Consider the following 17,511-nt stretch of genomic DNA (forward strand, 5'->3'; position numbering starts at 1 on the left):
TCCGAGGAGGGGGCAGGCGGGCGCAGGTGGATGGCAGCAGCAGACTGGCATTTCCGGGCCGGTGACTGTGTAGCTGGCTGCCTGGGGCAGGAGGAGATGTGACAGGCGCCTTCTGCCCACGGTATCTGTTCCCTCCATCCATCTCCAGACGGTCGGCAGCGCTGGTCCTCCCCCCACCCCGCCCTCTTCCCTGCTCCTCCCATCCCTCCTCCTCTGCCAGCTGAGCCCAGACCTGCAGGCAGAAGCATCGGGAAGGCGGCCGGACCCTCGCTCCATCACTGCCCGTCTCAGGTGAGTGGGCCCTGGGCTGATCCAGGCAAGGCTGCCTCTGTCCCGGAGCCCGGCTTCCAGGGGCCCGTTGGCAGGGGGCCCCGGAAGGGCTGCTGTCGCCGGGCGGCTGCGGGCGGCTGCGGGCGGCAGGCACCGGGCTCAGATTGTGGCTGTGTGTAGGTGAGGGCACCGGGGAAAGGGGGTGAACACGAGAGGAGGGGATGGGCAATCCGCATGAGAGAGACCCTGGGCGCACTGCAAGAGGGCGGCCCCGGGCACTGCGTTACACCGGGCCTGGGCACTGCAGCGACCTGGCCGCACTGCACTCCTGAGCACCGAACAGGCAACCTCTGGCCAACCCCAGCCATGACCACTGCACTGCATTCACCTGGACACTGTATTAACCCCTTCCTGTGCTCTGTACTACCCTCTCTTGGGCACTGTACTAAACCCTCCCTGTGCTCTGTACTACATCCTTCAGAGGCACTGTGCTACCCCCTCCCTAGACAATGTACTACACCCCCCTGGGCACTACACTACCCCCTCCCTAGGCACTGTGCTACCCCCTCCCTAGACAATGTACTACACCTCCCTGGGCACTACACTACCCCCTCCCTAGGCACCACACTACACCCTCCCTAGAAAATGCACTACACCCCCCTGGGCACTACACTACCCCCTTCCTAGGCACCACACTACACCCTCCCTAGAAAATGTACTACACCCCCCTGGGCACTACACTACCCCCTCCCTAGGCACTGTGCTACCCCCTCCCTAGACAATGCACTACACCTCCCTGGGCACTACACTACCCCCTCCCTAGGCACCAAAATACAACCTCCCTAGACAATGTACTACACCCCCCTGGGCACCACACTACACCCTCCCTAGACAATGTACTACACCTCCCTGGGCACTACACTACGCCCCCCCTAGGCACCACACTACACCCTCCCTAGACAATGTACTACACCTCCCTGGGCACCACACTTCCCCCTCCCTAGGCACCACACTACACCCTCCCTAGACAATTTACTACGCCCCCCTGGGCACCACACTACACCCTCCCTAGACAATGTACTACACCTCCCTGGGCACTACACTACCCCCTCCCTAGGCACCACTCTACCCCCTCCCTAGACAATGTACTACACCCCCCTGGGCACTACACTACCCCCTCCCTAGGCAGCACACTACCCCCTCCCTAGACAATGTACTACACCTCCCTGGGCACTACACTACCCCCTTCCTAGGCACCACACTACACCCTCCCTAGACAATGTACTACACCTCCCTGGGCACTACACTACGCCCTCCCTAGGCACCACACTACACCCTCCCTAGACAATGTACTACACCTCCCTGGGCACCACACTACACCCTCCCTAGACAATGTACTACACCTCCCTGGGCACTACACTACCCCCTCCCTAGGCACTGTGCTACCCCCTCCCTAGACAATGTACTACACCTCCCTGGGCACTACACTACGCCCTCCCTAGGCACCACACTACACCCTCCCTAGACAATGTACTACACCTCCCTGGGCACCACACTGCACCCTCCCTAGACAATGTACTACACCTCCCTGGGCACCACACTACACCCTCCCTAGACAGTGTACTACACCTCCCTGGGCAGTACACTACACCCTCCCCAGGCACTGTAGTACTCCTCCCTGGGCACTACACTACCCCCTCCCTAGGTACTGTACTACCCCTCCCTGGGCACTATGCTAAACTCTGCCTGGGCACTGTACTCCCCCCCCTGGCACTGCACTACCCCCTCCCTAGGCACTGAAGTTCCCCCACCACTAGGCACTGTACTACACTCTTCCTGGGCACTGAAATGCAACCTCCCTGGGCACTGTGCTACACCTTCCCTGGACACTGTATTAAGTAATCCGTGGCCAATGCACTGGACCTACCCTGGCCACTGCCCTACAGCAGCATTTGTTACTACATTACACTAGTTCTTGGCTACTGCACTGCATCCACCCTAGCCACTCCACCGGCCTATCCCTGGCCACTGCACTACATCGACCCTAGCCGCTCCACCGGCCTATCCCTGGCCACTGCACTACATCGACCCTAGCCGCTCCGCAGGCCTATCCCTGGCCACTGCACTACATCAACCCTAGCCACTCCGCCGGCCTATCCCTGGCCACTGCACTACATCGACCCTAGCCGCTCCACCAGCCTATCCCTGGCCACTGCACTACATCGACCCTAGCCGCTCCGCCGGCCTATCCCTGGCCACTGCACTCCATGGACCCTAGCCGCTCCACCGGCCTATCCCTGGCCACTGCACTACATCGACCCTAGCCGCTCCGCCGGCCTATCCCTGGCCACTGCACTCCATGGACCCTAGCCGCTCCGCCGGCCTATCCCTGGCCACTGGACCAGACACCTGGACAGAAGAGAGAGAGAAGAGTCAGGGACGCCCATCCTTCTTCCCATATTTAAAGCACGCGCTTGCGGCCATGCCATTCATCTGTCATTCATGTCATTTTACTGAAGTCTCAGAGAAATCCATTTGGTTTTTTAAAAGAACCCTCACTCACCAGCCTAGCTGAGGCATGCTTCATCAGCGGGCGACTACGATGCCGAGTGCATCTCACGGGTGCTACGACGCCTCATTACAGCCGAGCTGGTTTCTTCTTTGTGAAGTGGTGAATTTATGAGTGAGTTTTAAAACCCCCTTCAGGATATCTGCCCTTGAGGGATACATTTTAATAGTGGATTTCTTGGATAGGGTTAAAAACGGCCGTGGATTTGCAGTGTGAAATTGAGTGGCCTCTGGTCTGTCACATTCTGTTGTAAGGTCGACATGTTTCAGCCAGTAACGCGTGCTGATAGAGTCACAGAGGCTTTCTTCAGGACCAAGGTGCTAGGGACTAAACCCTATCTAGTGAACGCATCCTCACTAAGGCATGCGTGCATGGGGTGGTTTTTTCATAACTTATGCTTTTTGCCCAACTTCTTATAGTATTTCTATTGCTATATTAGGGCCACATGGACCCGGGGGAGGAGGGGCCTATTGTCACACTTTCATCAAAATCGTCCGCCTGCCATCCTACCTACTACAGTCACTCATAAATTCACAACATAACGAAAACAAACCAGCTCCGCTGTCATGAGGTGTCGTAGCACACCTAAGATGCACTCGGCATAGTAGGTTGGAACCGGAAGATGAAGCTAGGCTGGTGAGTGAGGGTTCTTATATAAAACCTAATGTTCACTGAGAGGTCAGTTAAATGACATGATTGACAGTTGAATGGTATGGTCGTAAGCTCGTTTTTCTTGTTGGACACACTGCACCGGACCTGCACAGCACACTGCACTACATCTGTCCACTGCACCAGTCCTGCACAGTACACTGCACCACATCTGTCCACTGCACCAGACCTACACAGTAGTCGGCACTGCATCTGTCCACTGCACCAGACCTACACAGTAGACAAAACTACTTCTGTCCACTGCACCAGACCTGTGCAGTACACTGCACCACATCTGTCCACTGCACCAGACCTACACAGTAGACTGCACTACATCTGTCCACTGCACCAGACCTGCACAGTATACTGCACCACATCTGTCGACTGCACCAGCCCTACACAGTAGACTGGACTACTTCTGTCCACTGCACCAGACCTGCACAGTACACTGGATTACATCTGTCCACTGCAACAGACCTACACAGTAAACTGCACTACATTTGTCCACTGCAACAGACCTAAGCAGTGCACTGACCTACAGCTGTCCACAGTATCAAACCTGCGCAGTACACTGGACTACATCTGTTCCCTGCACCAGTCCTACACTGTAAACTGCACTACATCTGTCCACTGCACAAGACCTGCGCAGTACACTGCACTACATCTGTCCCCTGTACCAGACCTGCACAGTACACTGGACTACATCTGTCACCTGCACCAGTCCTACACTGTAAACTGCACTACATCTGCCCACTGCACCAGACCTGCGCAGTACAATGCACTACATCTGTCCCCTGCACCAGACCTGCATAGTACACTGAACTACATCTGTCCACTGCAACAGACCTACACAGTAAACTGCACTACATTTGTCCACTGCAACAGACCTACACAGTGCACTGACCTACAGCTGTCCACTGAACCAAACCTGCGCAGTACACTGGACTACATCTGTCCCCTGCACCAGTCGTACACTATAAACTTCACTACATTTGTCCACTGCAATAGACCTACACGGTGCACTGACCTACAGCTGTCCACTGTACCAGACCTGCGCAGTACACTGCACTACATCTGTCCACTGCACCAGACCTGCGCAGTACACTGGACTACATCTGTCCACTGCACCACATCTGCACAGTACTCTACACCACATCTGTCTTGCAGCTGCAGTCTTGCACTCCTTGGGCACAGCCCAACTCTGTTCTTATTCACCGCCCCAGACAGTCCCAGCCCCACACTGCCCCTACATCAGCTCGTGGGTGACCACACCCCCTGCCTCTGGGGCCCTCTCTCTCTCTATTAACAGGGCAGGGCCAGCTGTGATCCTTCTAGAAGCTTCGTGTGATCCTCGGCCATTGACGAGGCAAGGGGTTCGAGTATCCGAAAGGAGGGTTTGGGGAGGAGGAGGCTTGTGTTTCTCTTTTCAGTAACATTTTCCAAACGTTGTAATAATCGAGCACACACTCCATTCGTACATGACAACCCTTGGTGATAGTATACACGTCACCAAGAGCACCTCGGCTTCACAAATACGTACAATGGACAAAAGGAAAACAGCTTTCAGCCATTACTGACAACAAATACAACTTCTCTCCATCAGTATAACGGCATATTGAGCAGAATAAGCACTCTCCCTTTACAACAGGGAGGGTGGAACAGAGGAGTGGCTTCGAGGCACTCTGGCTCCTGCCAGGAGCTGTGGGCGCGAGCCCTGGGGGGCTGGGGAGGGGGGGGGGGTCAGTTCCATGCAGGAGGGCGCAGACCGAGGCTAAGAGATAAGTAAACATTCCTCTGTTCGACGCCATTTTCTGGACCACTGACTGTTTCCATTGATGGGAGCGCATGACGTCATTCTTGCAATGGAATTTGTAATTGTATTTATATGACGAGGTGTCAAAGCACTTCTCCGGAATCCAAAAAGGATTAGTGGTGAATTAGCATAGGGAGGTACGAAATGGATTTCAATGGTGATTACATGAGTTTGCTATTTGGATTGAATAAGGTAGTGGAGGGATAGAAGAGGGAAGGGTCTAGAGAGTGTTTTTAAAGCTCATCGCAGTAGGAGGAGGGTTGGGATGAGTGAAGGGGAGGGGGAGGGGGAAGAGCCAGAAGGAAGGGGTTAGGAAGGCTTGTTTAGGAGATCTGGGTAGTAAAAGAGGAAGGAGAAGATTCAAGGAGGGGTAGAGGAGGGAAGAGCCTGGAAAGGGTTGTTTTGTGAATCATAGTAGTGGTGTGGGATTTGGGATGAGGCAGAGAGGGGAGCTAGAGGACATATTGAGAGAAGTATAGAGTGGGATATAGGATCGTGCATTGTAGATGCTGAATTAGGAGTAAAGTAATAAATATAAAGATACATAAGTATATTGAAAGTATATATGTATAAGGAAGGTAATTTATGTAGATTTAAGTTGTATTTAATAAACTCAGACTTAAATTGTTGTTGTACTTTATTTATGTATTGTTTTGTAATTCAATAATGAAGCAATTGTAGATAAAAAGCTGTGCGTGAACTCTGCTGTTTTCTCCACTCTCTTATGTGCTTAATTCTTTTGCTTGCTTATCGAGTCCGCATCTGTAAAGTGTTTCGAGACCCAACGAGTATGGGTAGTGCTATATAACACTAGCAATAACTATACAGGTTGGTCCAGTGGAGACTTCTCAGACTCTAAACCAGACGGTGCTACTGTTGGGGCTGCACAGCAATACTGGACAAATACAGTACAGTAATAAAAGTCGGATGTCTCCCCCCCCCCCCCCCCCCCCCCCGAGGGCACTATTACCCAACCCTGCACAAGGCGTAAATGTAGCTTTCTAGCTCACAGGAGCACAACATGCTGACACCACAGGGATATCCAGCAGTATTACACTCTAGGGCTCTGGCCTCCCTCCCTGGAGAAAGAGGTGCTCATGCCACAATGGGAAGGTGGCTGCAGCCTGGAGTCCAGTGTCCAGTGGAGCAGCGGTCACACCCCAGGCAGAATTCTCCCTCGTCAGTCTGGGTTCCAGGGTCCAGTGGAACAGAAGTCTCACCCAGGGCAGACTTCTACCTCACTGGCCTGGGCTCCTGTGTCTGGTGGAACAGAGGTCACACCTGGGCAGACTTCTCCCTCACCAGCCTGAGCTCCAGTGTCCTGTGGAGCAGCGGTCACGCCCAGGGCAGACTTCTTCCTCGCCAGCCTGGGCTCCAGTGTCCTGTGGAGCAGCGGTCACACCTGATTAGACATCTCCCTCACCAGGTTGGGCTCCAGTGTCCAGTGGAACAGAGGTCACACCCAGGGCAGACTTCCACCTCACCTGCCTGGGCTCCAGTGTCCGATGGAGCAGCGGTCACACCCAGGGCAGACTTCTCCCTCACCAGCCTGGGCTCCAGTATCTTGTGGAGCAGCAGACACACCTGGTTAGACTTCTCACTTGCCAGCTTGGGCTCCAGTGTCCAGTGGAACAGATGTCACACCCAGGGCAGACTTCCACCTCACCTGCCTGGGCACCAGTGTCTGGTGGAACACAGGTCACACCCAGGGCAGACTTCTCCCTCACCAGCCTGGGCTCCATTGTCCTGTGGAGCAGCGGACACACCTGGTTAGACTTCCACCTCACCAGCTTGGGCTCCAGTGTCCAGTGGAACAGTGGTCACACCCCACACAGACTTCCACCTCACCAGCCTGGGCTCCAGTGTCTGGTGGAACACAGGCCACACCCAGGGCAGACTTCTCCCTCACCAGCCTGGGCTCCAGTGTCCTGTGGAGCAGTGGTCACACCCGGGCAGACTTCTACCTCACTTGACTGGGCTCCAGTGTCCAGTGGAGCAGCGGTCACACCCAGGGCAGACTTCTACCTCACTGGCCTGAGCTCCAGTGTCCTGTGAAGCAGCGGTCACACCCAGGGCAGACTTCTCCCTCACCAGCCTGGGCACCAGTGTCCGGTAGAGCAGGTGTCACACCCGGGCAGACTTCTACTTCACTGGCCTGGGCTTGTCCGGTGGAGCAGTGGTCACACCCGGGCAGACTTCTACCTCACTGGCCTGGGCTCCTGTGTCCGGTGGAGCAGCGGTCACACCCGGGTAGAATTCTACCTCACTGGCCTGGGCTCCAGTGTCCGGTGGAGCAGCAGTCACACCCAAGGCAGAATTCTACCTCACTGGCCTGGGCTCCTGTGTCTGGTGGAACAGAGGTCACACCTGGGCAGACTTCTCCCTCACCAGCCTAAGCTTCAGTGTCCTGTGGAGCAGCGGTCACACCCAGGGCAGACTTCTCCCTCACCAGCCTGGGCACCAGTGTCCGGTGGAGCAGGTGTCACACCCGGGCAGACTTCTACCTCACTGGCCTGGGCTCCACTGTCTGGTGGAGCATCGGTCACAGCTGGGTAGGCTTCTACCTCACTGGCCTTGGAACCTGTGTCCGGTGGAGCAGCGGTCACACCCGGGTAGAATTCTACCTCACTGGCCTGGGCTCCTGTGTCTGGTGGAACAGAGGTCACACCTGGGCAGACTTCTCCCTCACCAGCCTAAGCTTCAGTGTCCTGTGGAGCAGCGGTCACACCCAGGGCAGACTTCTCCCTCACCAGCCTGGGCACCAGTGTCCGGTGGAGCAGGTGTCACACCCGGGCAGACTTCTACCTCACTGGCCTGGGCTCCACTGTCTGGTGGAGCATCGGTCACAGCTGGGTAGGCTTCTACCTCACTGGCCTTGGATCCTGTGCCCGGTGGAGCAGCGGTCACACCCGGGTAGAATTCTACCTCACTGGCCTGGGCTCCTGTGTCCGGTGGAGCAGCGGTCACACCCGGGTAGGCTTCTACCTCACTGGCCTTGGATCCTGTGTCCGGTGGAGCAGCGGTCACACCCGGGTAGAATTGTACCTCACTGGCCTGGGCTCCTGTGTCTGGTGGAACGGAGGTCGCACCCAGGGCAGGCTCCTACTGGGACAGCACAACAAGAAGGGCTCTCATTGGTTTCCTCTCTCTGGAGACAGGAGTTACCAGTGAGTCTCAAACTCTGTGTCTCTCATCGGTTACTTCTCTTTGGGTACAGAAAGTACTAGTGAGGGTCAACCCATGAGTCTCTCAGCTTTTATCTGTCTCTGGAGACAGGACGTACCAGGGAGTGTCTATCCTTGTGTCTCAGAGCAGTTACCTCTCTCTGCAGGCATGAAGTACCTGTGAGTGATTGTCCATGAGTTTCTCTTGGGTTGCCTCTTTCTGAGGACAGGAAGTATCAGTGAGTGTCAATCCATGAGTCTCTCAGTGGTTACCTCTCTCTGGGGACAGGATGTACCAGTGGGTGTCTATACTTCTGTCTCTCAGTGGTTACCTCTCTCTGGGGACAGGAAGTCCCTTTGAGTGTCTATTCATGTGTCTCTCATTGGTTACCTTTCTCTTGGGACAGGAAGTCCCTTTCAGTGTCTATCCATGTGTCTCTCATTGGTTACCTCTCTCTGGGGACAGGAAGTCCCTTTGAGTGTCTATTCATGTGTCTCTCATTGGTTACCTTTCTCTTGGGACAGGAAGTCCCTTTCAGTGTCTATCCATGTGTCTCTCATTGGTTACCTCTTTCTGGAGACAGGAAGTCCCTTTGAGTGTCTATTCATGTGTCTCTCATTGGTTACCTTTCTCTTGGGACAGGAAGTCCCTTTCGGTGTCTATCCATGTGTCTCTCATTGGTTACCTCTTTCTGGAGACAGGAAGTCCGTTTGAGTGTCTATTCATGTATCTCTCATTGGTTACCTTTCTCTTGGGACAGGAAGTCCCTTTCAGTGTCTATCCATGTGTCTCTCATTGGTTACCTCTTTCTGGAGACAGGAAGTCCCTTCGAGTGTCTATTCATGTGTCTCTCATTGGTTACCTTTGTCTTTGGACAGGAAGTCCCTTTCAGTGTCTATCCATGTGTCTCTCAGCTGATACTTTTCTCTGAGGATAGGAAGTACCTGTGAGTGTCTGTACATGAGTCTCTCAGTGGTTACCTCTTTCTGGGGACAGGAAGTGCCAGTGGGTGTTGATCGCTCTGTGTCTCAGCGGTTTCCTCTCTCCAGGGACAGGAAGTACCAGTGACTGTCTATACTTCTGTCTTTCAGTGGTTCCCTCTCTCTGTGTACAGGAAGTACGAGTCAGTGTCTCTCCATGTGTCTCTCTGCAGTTGCCTCTCTCTGGAGGCAGACAGTACCTGTCAGTGATTATCCATGAGTTTCTCAGGGGTTGCCTCTCTCTGAGGACAGGAAGTACCAGTGATTGTCGTTCACTGTGCCTCTCAGCGGATACCTCTCTCTGAGGATAGAAAGTACCAGTGAGTGTCTTTCCTTGTGTCTCACAGCGGTTTCACCTCTTTAGGGACAGGAAGTACCAGTGACTGTCTATACTTCTGTCTCAGTGGTTCCCTCTCTCCGTGGACAGAAAGTACCAGTGACTGTCTATCCTTGTGTCTCTCAATGGTCCCCTCTCTCTTGGGACAGGAAGTGCCAGTTTGTGTCCCTCAGTGGTTACCTCTTTCTGGGGACAGGAAGTTCCAGTGAGTGTGTATCCTTGTGTCTCTCTGTGGTCACCTCTTTCTGGGGACAGGAAGTTCCAGTGAGTGTCCATCTCTGTGTCTCTCAGCAGCCTCCTTTTCCCCGTGCTGTAAGAAGGCCCTATGAGCGCCTCTCGCTATGTCTCCCACAGCCGCCGCACTGTGGAGAGAGAAGGGGCAGAGAGCACCCCTCCCTCTGACGTTAGGTCAGTGAGTGGGATCCTGAAACAAGCCATGTCTGACTGCTGAAGACTGGCACCTGGCACAGGGCATCAGATCAGGGCAAAGACCCCAGATGAGTCCTCTCTGGCAGGTCGAGATGCGCACTGTTGCGTGGAAGATTAAGACGCAGAGAGACACCCAGGAGCGGGTGTGTCTCTTCCTGCAGTGTGCTCGACTTGGCCAGAGCCTCGTGGCTTGCCAGCAGTGCGCCTGGGGCGCAGAGAGCGCCTACCGTCTGTGCCACCTCTTTGGCGCCAGGGCTGCTGGACGTGGTGTGTCTCTGTTTCTGCTTGTATCCCTCTCCCTGGTGACAATGTGCCCTGTAAGGGTGTGTCTCTTCCTGCAATGCACTCTCCTTTGGCACCAGAGCCTGGTGACTTGGCACCAGTGCGCCTGGGGCGCTGCAGTGTGCCTCTCGCCTGCGCCACCTCTATGGCGCTTAGGCTCCTGAACGTGGTGTGTCTCTTCTGGCTGTGTCCCTCTCCCTGCTCTCAGTGTGCCATGGAAGGGGGGGCCAAGGCTGGACTCGGGGCGAGCCTATGTGGGCGGGCTTTACGCACCAGCCCTACATGGATCGAGGCAATCTGACCTGGAAGGTGGGAGTAGCAGCTTAAACAGTTTGGAAGTTCTCCACCTAATTGCCGTTTTTTTTAAATATGCAAACAATTAATTTGATATAATTTACTTAGCATTGATTTGCTGCATTCACATAGCGCCTCATACCTCTGACGAGGCGTTGAAGCGCTCCTATTTGATTCAGGATTCGGGGCGCTCTTCTCCAGGGCATGGCTGAAAGGGTGCTGGTTTCCCGTGGTTACGTCATCATCTTCCAGAGATATTGTCTGGCGCGCTGCAGCTTTCATAACCGCTTCTGACTGAAGAGAAACGCACGGAACCTTCTGGAGTGCGTCGGGTCTGGCGCTCAGCGACTCACGCATCCAATGCAGACATCAGTGGTCGACGTCACGGCCACAGGTTCAAATCTCGACCTGTCCACTCACTCTTATCCGCCTGAGGTCGAGGGCATGAGTCTCGTTGAGTCGGATATCAATAAACATCTTTTATTCAGTGCCAAGATGCCCCAAAGTGTGCTTTTTAAATTATTATATCATTCTTAAGGTTGTGGAGCGGTAATTGGCGCACCGCACAGAAGCAGCAATTTCTGTATGTGCGTCTAGGAAAATGGGTTACAGGCCTAGCTTCCTGGGGCTGCCTCCAACCCTGACAGCTCGATACCCCTGGCCCCTCCAGCCGGGTCTGTGTCTTGTTTTCGTCTGTCAGATGCCTTCTGACAGTGGTGAGTTTTTGGATACCGAGGCGGTAGCCTCATTACTCCACTTTAATTTTGAGTTTTTTAGTCGCTGTTTAAGTTGTCTTATTGATGTGTGACGCTTTGTCACAGTTGATGTTGGATCACAAGGTCAGCGCTGTGATAGGCCGTGGGTTGCGGTCAATTTGGTTTGCAGAAGTATTAGCAAGTTTTATCGCAGTCTTGTTTTCATCTGTCAAATGGCTTCTGATGGTGATGAGCTTTTGATGGCTGCCGGGCCTGCTCCTCTGTACCCTATGGCTGATCCAGTGATGGGCGTGCCTGCTCTTCTGTCCCCTATGGCTGATCCAGTGATGGGCATGTCTGCTCCTCTGTCTCCTATGGCTGATCCGGTGATGGGCGTGTCTGCTCCTCTGTCCCCTATGGCTGCTCCAGTGATGGGCGTATCTGCTCCTCTGTCCCCTATGGCTGATCCAGTGATGGGCATGTCTGCTCCTCTGTCTCCTATGGCTGATCCGGTGATGGGCGTGTCTGCTCCTCTGTCCCCCATGGCTGCTCCAGTGATGGGCGTATCTGCTCCTCTGTCCCCTATGGCTGATCCAGTGATGGGCGTGTCTGCTCCTCTGTCCCCTATGGCTGATCCGGTGATGGGCATGTCTGCTCCTCTGTCCCCTATGGCTGATCCAGTGATGGGCGTGTCTGCTCCTCTGTCCCCTATGGCTGATCCGGTGATGGGCGTGTCTGCTCCTCTGTCCCCTATGGCTGCTCCAGTGATGGGCGTATCTGCTCCTCTGTCCACTATGGCTGATCCAGTGATGGGCGTATCTGCTCCTCTGTCCCCTATGGCTGATCCAGTGATGGGCGTGTCTGCTCCTCTGTCCCCTATGGCTGATCCGGTCATGGGCGTGTCTTCTCCTCTGTCCCCTATGGCTGCTCCAGTGATGGGCGTATCTGCTCCTCTGTCCCCTATGGCTGATCCAGTGATGGGCGTGTCTGCTCCTATGTCCCCTATGGCTGATCCAGTGATGGGCGTGTCTGCTCCTCTGTCCCCTATGGCTGATCCAGCGATGGGCATGTCTGCTTGTTGGACAGGCCCCACGAGGGGCTCGCTCCCTCCCCGCATGACAGGGCCCAAGCCCCGGCTCGCCAGGCGTGACCCACGAAAAGCACCCGCACCCCATCTCCCGACGGAACTCCTGCCCTCGGACCTCCATGTATCACGGGCCCCAGCCCCCACCGGCTCCTCCGGCCGGGTCAAGCCGCCATCTTGGGCCCTGCACCACGAGGCCGCGTGGCCTCCACCCGACCCTAACCCTGGGCCTGGTCGGCCCCGACATCCCGGCACCACCATCCACCCAGGAGGTGAGCGGACCACTTGGCAGGTCAATGGGAGAACGAAGCGTCAAGGGCTCTCCCCCGCCAGGTGCCGATCGCCTCCAGCTCCCCCAGGCACTGGCTCCACCCCCTGCTGGGTGTCTGGACACCTTCATCCCGGGCCCTCCGACCTCCAAGTGCGAGGGTCCGGACATCAAAGGGCGCCTGCCCTATAACTGGGGCAGCTCCGGAGCAGGAAGGCAGTTGTATCCTGGAGTCGAGAGACACCGAGAGAACTCAGCCTTGACGGACTACTGGCGCTGCCGTAGCCCTATCTTGCGAACTATCGTCCTGCCTGCTGGCGCTGCCGCAGCCTTCTGCAACATCCATCCTCGTCGGGACCTGCTGGCGCTGCCGCGGCCCGTTGTAACGACCATCCTCACCGGGACCTGCTGGCGCTGCCGCGGACCGTACATCGACCATCTTCACCGGGACCTGCTGGCGCTGCCGCGGACCGTGTACCGACCATCTCTACCGGGACCTGCTGGCGCTGCCGCGGCCCGTACCAGCTAAACCACCAAGCTCGAGGATTGTGAGCTAATCATCATATCATCCGAACTACCAGACTGGTAAACAGACTGTCCCGCTACCCTTTTCCCTATCCTGAGAGACTTAAATCGAGGGGACCCCTGAGTCCAGACCTCCTTGTACCATTTCATCGTACCTTAAGAAGTGCATATAAAGAACGCTAAATCTTATCCTTGTGTGGCATCTGTCTGTGGGGGGGAAGTTATTTGTCTGTACGATCGCTGGAGACGGCTCTCCCCGGAGACCTCTCCCCCTGACCTCGGCCGACCCTCCCGGTCCGTCTAACATTGGTGGCCAGCGGCGCGATCCGAATCAACGCGTAATCGTACAGAGAGTAGCTCACCCCACGACAAAACCACGATGTCAGCCAAAGATAGCGGTTCCACTGAAAAATTCCAAATGGATAAGTTGGAAGAATATAGCCACCGCGAACTTAAACAATTCTGCATGGAACTAGGCATTGCTACCACCGGCCTGAGTACCAAAGATGATTTAAAGCACGCCCTTGAGTCGTGGACAGAAACTGGGATCGCCGGATCCTCCGACCAAAACAGTGTCGCACCAGAGGGGAACGCCACGGCTCCCGAGGAGCGGGGAACGGGCCTCTCGCAGGAGGAGATCCAAGAAAGAGAAAGAACCAGATTACACGAGTTGGAAATGGCACGACTCAAGATGGACGGTGAACTCAAGCTAGCCGAGCAGAAACTAAATTTAGAGCATATGCGGCTCCGAGAAGAACGAGAAGAAAAGCAGAGACAGAGAGAGCTTGAGGAAAAAAGAATAACACTCGAACACGAGCGCAAATTGGCGGAAATAGAACTTCGGAGACAGAATAAAGAGCCGGGGGTGCCTGAGCGACCGCACACCCCGGGGCCAACCGAGAAAAAAGTCCACATCCCCAAGGATGTTGTCCGAGAGTATGTCCGAGAAGACGACATACAACAGTGGTTCAAAGCCTACGAGATCGCCATGACCTCCCACCGGATTGACCGGAGTGATTTGGGAGCCGGACTATGGGGGAGGTTCGTCAACGAAGGTCGCGATGCCCTATTGCAGCTCCCAGATCACCAGATGTCGTCCTACGACCACATGAAGGCTGCCCTCCTCACCCGCTACGGCCTCACACCCGAGATGTACCGCCAGAGGTTCAGAGATTGCACCCGGATCCCGGGTACAACTTGGGTGGAGTACGTTAACTATTTCAGCCGAGCCTTCGAGGGTTGGATCAAGGGGAGCCATGTCATGACCTACGAACAACTCTTTAACCTTATGGTATGGGAACACCTGTCGAACAACTGTTTCGTCGAGCTCAGGTAGCACCTCCTCGACAGTAAATTGACTGACCCCCGGCAGCTCGCCGCCGAAGCTGACCGATGGGAAAGCACCCGGGTGGGCCGGAGAGGGCCACACGAACAAAACCGAAGCAACCAAGGCCAGCACCGTCCTCGGGGAGGAGGAGGAGGCCAGGGGCGAGGGAGAGACGCCCTACCGGCAACACCCGTGGCCAGCACCCCGCCTCCGGCCGGCCGGGGCAACCCCCCGATGCGTCCTGGGTTCCGAGCCAACGTCACGTGCCACCGATGCCAGCGAGTCGGCCACTACGCCAATGACCCGAGCTGCCCGCAGAACCAAACACCCAAGCCCCGCCAGGTAGCTGCCGCCGCCCTGGGGGAAGAGCGATTATCAGAGGAACAGGAAGAGTATGAGCCGGCCCAGCAAGAGTGGGAGCCGGCCGCCATGGTCCTGGCGTGCCTAGGGGGAAAAGACATGGTCCCGCGGGCTCCCCTACCCGCTAACACCAGGAAATACGGTCAGTGGGTGACCATTAATGGACAGCGGGCCGAGGCCTTACGTGACACAGGCGCCAGTGTGACGGCCGTCCGCTGTCACCTGGTGAAGCCCGAGCAGATCCTGCCGAACATTCTCTGCCCCGTCCGCTCAGCCGACAATTCTGAAAGTCTGTGTCAAATGGCCTGCGTCCCATTCGAATGGGGAGGGGTCTCCGGCCTGTTGAAGGTGACGGTCCGGGATGATGCCCCCGTGGACTGCCTCCTGGGGAATGACCTCGAGAGTTCCCCGTGGGCCACCGTCGAGAGAAGAGAGCACCTGGGGATGCTGGGCCTCCCGGACTGGGCCTGCATAACCACCCAGTCCATGGCCGCCCGGGCCGTCCCCCGATCAGAAGAACCAGAATGGCCAGCACCTCCACCCCCGGTCGCCCTAGTAGGAGACAACGACGAGGCCAACCCCACGGAACCGACGACCGAAGGAGACGCGCAACCCCCGGACTTTCCCGGCCTGGCTCAGTGGCGTCAAGAAGGGGGGCCCACCCAGGAACAGTTCCGCCAGGAACAAAAGACCTGCCCCTCCCTCGAGGGACTCCGCCAACAAGCCAGCGCCCAGAGCGCAGGGGACTCCACCGGATCTCACTGGGTCTACTGGGATAACGACCTGCTATACAGCGAACAAAGAATCGCAGAGCTAGGGGCCGGTCGAGTGCTGGTGGTACCTCTCCGCTTCAGAGACTTCCTGCTCAACCTGGCCCACGATGTCCCCCTGGCTGGACACCTGGGCCAGGACAAAACTTACAGTCGCCTAGTGACCCACTTTTTCTGGCCGAAAATGAGGAACGACGTCCTGAACCACTGCCGGTCCTGCCCCACGTGCCAAGCCAGCGGGAAGAGTGGCCGTAAGCTGAAAGCCCCTCTGCAACCCTTCCCTGTGGTCACCACCCCGTTCGAGAGGGTAGGAATAGACATTGTGGGGCCCCTGGACCCCCGCACGGCACAAGGACACAGGTTCATCCTGGTACTGGTGGACCACGCCACCCGCTACCCCGAGGCGGTGCCCCTACGAACTGTGACAGCTCCGGTGGTTGGCCGGGCCCTAATGGGGATCTTCTCCCGGGTGGGCTTTCCCCGAGAAGTCGTCAGCGACCGAGGCACGAACTTCATCTCCAAATACATGAAGTCCCTCTGGCAACAATGCGGGGTCACCTACAGATTCACGACCCCATATCACCCCCAAGGGAACGGACTAGTGGAGCGTTTCAACCGCACTCTCAAGGGGATGATTGGGGGATTGGAAGAGCCCCTCCGTCGCCAGTGGGATGTACTACTCCCGTGCCTCCTCTTCGCCTACCGAGAAGTTCCCCAGAAGTCCCTTGGCTTTAGCCCTTTCGAACTCCTGTACGGGCACCCTGTGCGAGGGCCCCTCAGCCTAGTCAGGGAAGGTTGGGAGTTGGCCCCCCTAAAGACCCCTCCAGACGTCTTCAAATACCTCCTGGCCCTACGCAATCAGACCCGGCGCTTCAGGGAGATGGCCAAGGCGAACCTCGAGGCCAGCCAGGAAGACATGAAGAGATGGTATGATCACAATGCCTCCTCCGTCGAGTTCGAGCCTGGTCAACAAGTGTGGGTGATGTCCCCCACCGAACCATGTGCCTTGCAAGATAAGTGGACGGGGCCCTTCAAAGTGGTCGAGCGCAAAAGCCCCGTCACTTACCTCATCGACATGGGGACCTCCCGGAACCCCCTTCGGGTCCTCCACACCAACAGACTCAAACCACACTTTGTGCGCTCAGAACTCAGCCTCCTGATGGCTACGGACAGTGGGGCAGAGGAAGACTCCGAACCCCTCCCGGATCTCCTGAAGACTCAGGAGAATGACGGTTCCGTGGACGGGGTCCGGCTCTCTGATGCCCTCACCCCGGAGCAACGCCAGGGCTGCCGGAACCTCCTGCGGCGGTTCGCTACACTGTTCTCCCTCACCCCCGGGGTCACCCCCTGGTGTTTGCACGACGTGGACACCGGGGACAGTCCCCCTATCCGACACCGGGCCTACCGCGTACCAGATCGGGTACGGGCCTGCATCCAAGAGGAAGTGGCCAAAATGCTCACGATCGGGGTCATCGAGCCCTCGGACAGTCCCTGGGCCAGCCCGGTTGTATTAGTCCCCAAGGCCGCTGCCCCCGGCACCACACCTGAACTGAGATTCTGCGTCGACTACCGGGGCTTGAACGCTGTCACCCGGACCGACGCTCATCCTATCCCCCGAGCGGACGAACTGATCGACCGGCTGGGGGCCGCCCGCTACCTCAGTATCTTCGACCTAACAGCGGGCTACTGGCAGAT

General features: G+C 56.4%; 1 protein-coding gene across 2 annotated transcripts in view; it reads left to right on the forward strand.

Annotated features, from left to right (window-relative positions):
* Positions 1 to 208: 208 nt before the first annotated feature.
* The window catches only part of L1CAM (L1 cell adhesion molecule), a 729,162-nt gene continuing 711,859 nt past the window's right edge, over positions 209 to 17,511 (forward strand). For both annotated transcript variants that reach the window (XM_085629771.1, XM_085629773.1), the window contains exon 1: positions 209 to 291. The gene's annotated coding sequence lies outside the window, so the exon portion shown is untranslated. The remainder of the gene's footprint in view (positions 292 to 17,511) is intronic.

Source organism: Triturus cristatus, chromosome 10, assembly GCF_964204655.1.
Source record: "Triturus cristatus chromosome 10, aTriCri1.1, whole genome shotgun sequence".
Classification (NCBI taxonomy): domain Eukaryota; kingdom Metazoa; phylum Chordata; class Amphibia; order Caudata; family Salamandridae; genus Triturus; species Triturus cristatus.